A 7,308-nucleotide genomic window follows, 5' to 3' on the forward strand; every position below is an offset into this window, starting at 1 on the left:
GGCATCGGATTTTTAATCCAGATACCGACTCCAAACCCTGAGTGACTGCTCCGCAAGGCTCAATGGGTAGGTGTAAACCACTTGCACCGACCAGTGATCCATAAATGGTTCAACAAAGGCCATGGTTTGTGCTATCCTGCCTGTGGGAAGCGCAAATAAAAGATCCCTTGCAGCTAATCGGAAGAGTAGCCCATGTAGTGGCGACAGCGGGTTTTCTCTTAGAATCTGTGTGGTCCGTAACCATATGTCTGACGCCATATAACCGTAAATAATATGTGTTGAGTGCGTCGTTAAATAAAACATTTCTTTCTTTCAAACTGTGGTAAATGCAAAACTTAAGTGATGATCAACATCGATATATATAAACATTCAAATGCATATAAAATAAAGTTAAAACCTACCTGCTTTGTTGCTATGTTACAGAACATCCACGTGTACAACACAGAGTTATCCAGTGGTGAAATATTGGAAGATATTCAACATTGCCGCCATTCAACATTTTTCAAAACTGTTTCCTTAAGCCAAGAATGACGTCCCCTTATCCACATGATTCTCTATTCGATACACAGTCTTCTTTAGCTACATTTTTCACAAAATTAATCATCCAATATAGAATCGTAATGCAAAAAAACCCCAAAGAGTCTTAAATAAAGATATAATTTTTTTTATAAAAGACGAACATTTTCAAAGAGTATGGCTTTATGCACAAAACTTTTTTATTATTAATTTTGTGTTTGTTTTCGGAATCGTAATGCACTGCACAAAAGGCTGTCTGACACTTGGTTCGAGCGGCACTTGTTAGAGAGACTCAGCCCAGCTCCACGCTAATCTGAACCAATACTCACTTCCACAGTGCTGGCATCTTTCGTGGAGCGATATCGGATATTGAATTGCCGTCTGCATTGGGTGTTGGTGGGACGTTACAGTGCGCATGTCAGGGAGTAGCAATATGGCGGAGTATCGACCTAGGCTTTGTCGAGAGGCTCGCGCTTTAATCTCTGTTCGTTGTTTAGAATACTGGTCTGTTGTCATATTGCGAAACCTACGGCGCGGGATACTCTTACAGCTGCTTCAAATGCAATCACATATATTTTGGAGGGTTGACGGAAGATGAAGGAAAATCTGAAACGGTTTTCACCCATATAGCTAAATTGAATAATTTCGCAATGCTGCCGAAAATTGACACCCATAAAGTTCTAACTTGAATATTTATTCATTGCTTTAAATGATAAATAATTTTTTCAATGTTATATATATATATATTTGGATGGTGTATGTGTGTTCGGTAACAATAACCGTTTGTTTGTCATACATTTACATACGTATATATTCAAATTATACACATGTTAACTATGTGAGATTTGTTTTGCCCATGACAAGGGTTAATGGTTGAGTGTTCATTGTTAGTGAGAAAGAAGTCAATGTTGTGAAGTGCTAACCAATTGTATGTTGATGACGGTACTGGGGCGCGAACCCAGTACGTGCCAACCTTAATGTCAATGGCTGGTGATTGGTATAACGATTATTGTTTAGGCATTGTGGGTGCATACCACGGAATCATAGCCAACCAAAGACAATTGTGACACATGTGGCTTGAGCTGTTACATCCAACCACAATCAACCTAACCATATATCATAGAGATATATTAAAAATACATGGCCCTTGAAATTAATCGAAGAGAATGTGGGCTGAAATCACTCGTATCGAAGAATACGCACATGTATGCAGTATGCTTGTGACGGTACATGCTCTTAAATTTGTTTCGCCTGTGGCGATTTTAATTGTGTTAGAGGGCCGTGTGCAGTTTCATTGCACTTAAGCCCAGATGGGCAACTTGTTACGTAATACTTCTGCGCGACGGTCCTCGATCGGTACGCCTAATACACACCCAGCCAGGTGCGGAGGCCATGTGGCTAGTAGTTACGTAATATCTCCGGTAGTGCTGTTTATGGCCAGGAGATTGCTCGCGGTTGGCGACAGCCAGACTGACGATCAGAGAGAAATATACCGACTCTAGTAGAGGTAGAATATGAGATGATACGTGAGGTACCGCCTTGTATCCCCAGGCGTTTTCTGATTTTTGAATAAATAGCTAGGATTTAGAGATATCTAGGAGAACGAACTAGGAAGGCTCCAGGGGATCACGAACGTAGTCCGTTAGGACTTGGTAAATATCATTTCTGCTCTGTGTATAACCTTGATGTGATTGATGTGACTTTAAATATTTTGATACTGTATTATACCAATATTCTTTAGACAGTGTCTTCGGTCATCTGACGAAGTAAATCGTAGACTTTTTGTTCTAACATTATATGAGTATTTGGTAATATAAAGCTTAGCCAGTCATCCTAGAGGACCTAGGTAAACTGTAGGTTATTGTCTTTATTGTGATAGGTACCAGTATTAATTCTGTGTTGCAAGATTACTGAAAGAGTAGTTAAGGGTTAATTAAAAATTAACCCGTTAAGAATAGAGCTGTAATTCCTTTATTAATTAAGTTCCCCAAGAAGCGTTCCTAAATTATCACACGTTACTGAACGAGTAGTAAGGGTTAATTAAAAATTAACCAGTTTAGGAATGGTGTTGTAATTCCTTTATTAATTAACTTCTCCTGGAAGCGTTTCTCAATTATCACACGTATGGGTGTGGTGTAACGGTGAAGTGATTCGCATATTGTGTAACTAGACACCTAGAGATTAACTAATTAAGTGATCAGTTCTGGGTTGTTATTATTGCTGTTATTAATTTACTACTACGGCTGTACATTTGTCAGCGTAGATTAATACAGATTCCAAAGTGTATTGTGTTTTGTTGTGTTTCTAGTGAGCTAAACGTGCTATAATAATATATACTTTATATAAGATCGTATCTCTGATCATACCTAGACGAGCCATACTAGGGTTTAACCGCCTGTTACAGAGAGATCTAATAGATATACAGTTAGGAGAGATATTTTGATAATCGTGTTTTATTCAGTTACGGGTATTATAGAATCCCCGTGACAATGCTCGACTATGTATAGTAAACACTGTCAACTCGAACAATACGTACATGTATGTAGTATGCTCGGTTATGTATAATAAACACTGCCAAGCCATAAACAACATACAATACATGAACTAAACATCACATGCCATTAATTGAATTCCACCACCGTTCTTTATGAATATCAATCAGTCTCCAGCACACCTCAGTAAATCACCACGGACGTTAATGTATCATTCGTAGTGGAGCACTGACTGAAACCCTTTCTACACATTCCTGATTCAGCCCTCGAGATGGCAGTTTGATTCAGTTACTAGAACTCGCCTGAGAGTCGACACCCCCTGCCCACCTCCATCCGCCCATCCCCACGGCGAGAAGCTGTGCACGAGTGCAGCAAGACTGGTGTTGAGTACCGCGTGATAGACACTGGTGCAGCAACAACTCTTAACGATGTATTTAGTCAACAAAGACAAAAAGAAAAAAAAGAAAAAAGAAAAAAGATAAAGGAATAGAACGAAAGAAAGAAAGAAAGAAAGAAAGAAAGAAACAAACAAACAAACACACAAACAAAAAGCGAACAAACACGGAAATACTGGAGGGAGAATTCGCCAGGAAAAGTCGTCAAACATAGAAAGCGCCACCGGTGGATGTACTGTCGGCGGACTTGCTTCTTGTGACGCCATCCCTACCTCAGCCCAACCAATCAGTGGACACCACGTCACTTACAGTCAACAGAAGTCGGGCCAGCCCGGAGTCACCCTCAGCTTTGACTCCACCGTCTCTCACGTGCCATGGTGGTCTGGTCGGTGCCAAGCAAATAGTCTGAAAGAGAATAGCCAAAAGGAAGACGGATACTTATCTTTTTACCCGGATGACCAACTCAGCTCAATCCGTAAGGCCATCTGTCATTAATATCCATATTAAATTACCCAACGTCAAGAGAAGAGTTAGAACGAGTTCTCATTACAGTAACGAAATATACCATTGCGAACATGTATATGTATTTATTTTCAAAATTTTCCAAACCTCAAAATGTAAGAACACTTACTTGTTAGGTTTTGTTTTTGTTTTTGCTATATTACCCCCTTCTAGCTATAATGTCTGCCTGTCCAGGTGATACAGGAACCGATTAACGACAGCCACCTGTTCTGCTGAACACCTATGTCCCAAAAGGTTAATGCGTTATATTAAAAAAGACCCCTTCCAAAAAAACCCACACACAAAAAAACCTACCCCCCCCCCCCCCCCCCCCTAAAAAAAACAACCCCAAAAACAAACCAACAACAAAAAACCCACCCAAAACAAAACAAGCACAACACAACAAAAAACGTGGACAAAATTGAGCCAGAGGACTTGCCATTGAATGATACAAATCGCTTTAATTCTTCCCCAATTTCCGTATGTCACATTGATGAACGGTAGTGGACCATACTGACTGAACTCTCACCTGGAAGTGACCCGTGTTGTAAGGCACAAGACAACACCTGGTTCAGGTCAAGCGACAGCGAGCGACGCTAATTGACTGGTTCCTGGTGTGGTCATTTGGTTTAACGTGAAGCGCAAAAACCAGTCTAGCGAACGTTTTTCCGCTCGGTCAGACTGAACTCGGCCACGGTAGCTCAACCAAGTGAGACGTCCAGCCTGATTCCACCAGTTCATCACTGGGAATATGCGACCAACACTGATGAACTGATAAACCGGATGTCCTAAATTCGATGAGAGGGAATTTAACATCCCCAGAACGAAACCCAGTCTATCGTTGGGAAGGGGACGTATTAACAAATCTGAGGTAGAATCAGTTCTTTATTGAAACTTTGAGCAATATCTGCTCATCAGTTAGTCGGACTTGCCGACGACCCCTCTGAATTGGGAGATTGTCCTCATCCATGACAAACGAAAACAGTCGCACCTGTCTCACCACTGCAAAGCAACACACATCACCTTGCCTTAGCAACCCTCTCACCCCCTCCCGAAAAATAAGTTCCTCCTTTATAAGCATATAAGGTTTTTACCAGGCTGTGAACATTTTGATCCCATTAAAAATGTGTCTATTGAAACAAAAACTAGTTCGATGGCATCAAAGTGAGGTTTTTGTTTCACAACAACTCCAGAGCACATTGACTTGTTAATGATCGGCCATTGGATATTAAACAGTTGGTTATTCTGACATATAGTCTTAGAGGAAACCCGCTACATTTGTTTTTCATTAGCAGCAAGGGATCTTGAATATGTACTTTCCCACAGACATGACAGTACATGCCACGACATTTGATTTACCAGTCGTGGTCACGGGTTGGAACAGGACAAAAAGAATGATAATAAGTCCACTGGGAGGATTCGAACTTTCGACCCAAGCACGTCATCCCAGCGGTTCAAGTACTGACCTATATAACAACCATTATTTGAGTATAATTTGCTAAGTCTAATTACTGGTATATTAATGTAATAAACATAACTGGATTGAATTATTGAATCGGACATGAGCCTGTTTGATTATTTGCTAAATCAATCTAAACACGAAATTAGTCACCCTCCCCTCCTGTCCTAAACTGAGTCGCGGATGAAGTCAGATGGCGTTCCAAGGAGGACATGACTAAATGTAGTTAGGATATAGTGAGAAAAATTGTTTTATTTCTATTCCCAAGAACTGTTGTGCGTTTGGACATTGAGGCCAGTCTAGTTTTAACACGGAGTCTGAGGAACAGTGTCACCCAACGTTTGTCATTTTGTCAAGCTGAGATTTAACATTCAGTCTAGTCTACTTGTAAGCATTGCGTCCACTCTACGTTTGAACAATGGGATCAACCTACATTTGTGCATGTAGCAATCAAATGGTTGAATGTTGAAACGACCTAGGTGTGAGAAATGAGTTCGACCAATGTTTAACAACTGCGTTGAGCAATAAAATAAGTGAAATTTTGAGCTTCATCCAGTCTAGGTTTGAACAATGAAGCCAACTTTGATTTGAATAAACAAGGCCAGACTACCATTTAAGTATTGCGCTGAGCGTAGAATCAAACAGCGAGTTTGATCAAGGTTGAGCATTTAGTGCAGAATAGGTTTGAGCATTGTATTGCTGAAATTCAGCATTGTCTTGTTTTCAATATGGGGGCGGGATGTAGGCCAGTGCTAAAACACTCGCCTGGTGTGCGGTCGGTCTAGGATCAACCCCCGTCTGTGGTCCATTGGGCTATTTCAAATTCCAACCAGTGCACCACGATTGGTATATCAAATGCCGTGATATGTGTTTTCCTGACTGTGGGATGGTGTATATAAAAAATCCCTTGCTACTAATGGAAAACTGTAGCTGGTTTCCTTTCTAAGACTATATGTCAGAATTACCAAATATTTGACATCCAATAGCCGATGATTAATAAATAAATGTGCTCTAGTGATGCCGTTAAACAAAACAAACTTTGTTTTCAGCAATGTTTTCAGCTCTTTATGACAGTACTGCTGTTTCTAGATTCTGTCTAATCAAAATATCCATTTCATATTCTATGAAACGCAGGTTCCTATGAATCTAGCAGAACTGTGTTAATCATTGTCAGAAATACAATGACACAAATCGTCTTATTCCCCCATGTTAGATGGTCGATATGTTTTAATGTCAATGTTTTATATAACCAGAATAGTGAAAGTGTAAAAATAAACTATTACATCACAGCATGATTTCAGTTAATGGTGCGTGCTATTGTTAAATGGCTTCTTAATGTGTGCTGTAAAAGGTTTTAAAAGCGTTCATAAGCCACTGACTGTTATAATGGTAGCTGATTGATTGAGAAAATATTTTATTACATAAAGAACAAAAGGATCTGACAGAACTTTGGTAAATGTTGACAAAACAGGTCCGTATCTATGACTTTCGAAGAGGAGGTATCGACATCCACATGGGAAATATTATCTTATTATACCCCCACCCATTTATTTATAGTTAGGGACAGAGGAGGGAAAGAAAGAAAGAAAGAAATGTTTTATTTAACGACGCACTCAACACATTTTATTTACGGTTATATGGCGTCAGACATATGGTTAAGGACCACACAGATCTTGAGAGGAAACCCGCTGTCGCCACTACATGGGCTACTCTTTCCGATTAACAGCAAGGGATCTTTTATTTGCGCTTCCCACAGGCAGGATAGCACAAACCATGGCCTTTGTTGAACCAGTTATGGATCACTGGTCGGTGCAAGTGGTTTACACATACCCATTGAGCCTTGCGGTGCACTCACTCAGGGTTTGGAGTCGGTATCTGGATTAAAAATCCCATGCCTCGACTGGGATCCGAACCCAGAACCTACCAGCCTGTAGACCGATGGCCT

At 40.3% G+C, this 7,308-nt stretch overlaps 1 protein-coding gene across 1 annotated transcript in view; it reads right to left on the reverse strand.

Moving 5' to 3' along the window:
• LOC121381398 (5-hydroxytryptamine receptor 1D-like) overlaps positions 1–889 on the reverse strand; it is a 106,073-nt gene extending 105,184 nt beyond the window's left edge. Inside the window, exon 1 of the mRNA XM_041510689.1 lies at positions 402–889. The gene's annotated coding sequence lies outside the window, so the exon portion shown is untranslated. The remainder of the gene's footprint in view (positions 1–401) is intronic.
• Between the last annotated feature and the right edge of the window lie 6,419 nt (positions 890–7,308).

This window comes from Gigantopelta aegis, chromosome 9 (genome assembly GCF_016097555.1).
Source record: "Gigantopelta aegis isolate Gae_Host chromosome 9, Gae_host_genome, whole genome shotgun sequence".
NCBI classification, from domain to species: domain Eukaryota; kingdom Metazoa; phylum Mollusca; class Gastropoda; order Neomphalida; family Peltospiridae; genus Gigantopelta; species Gigantopelta aegis.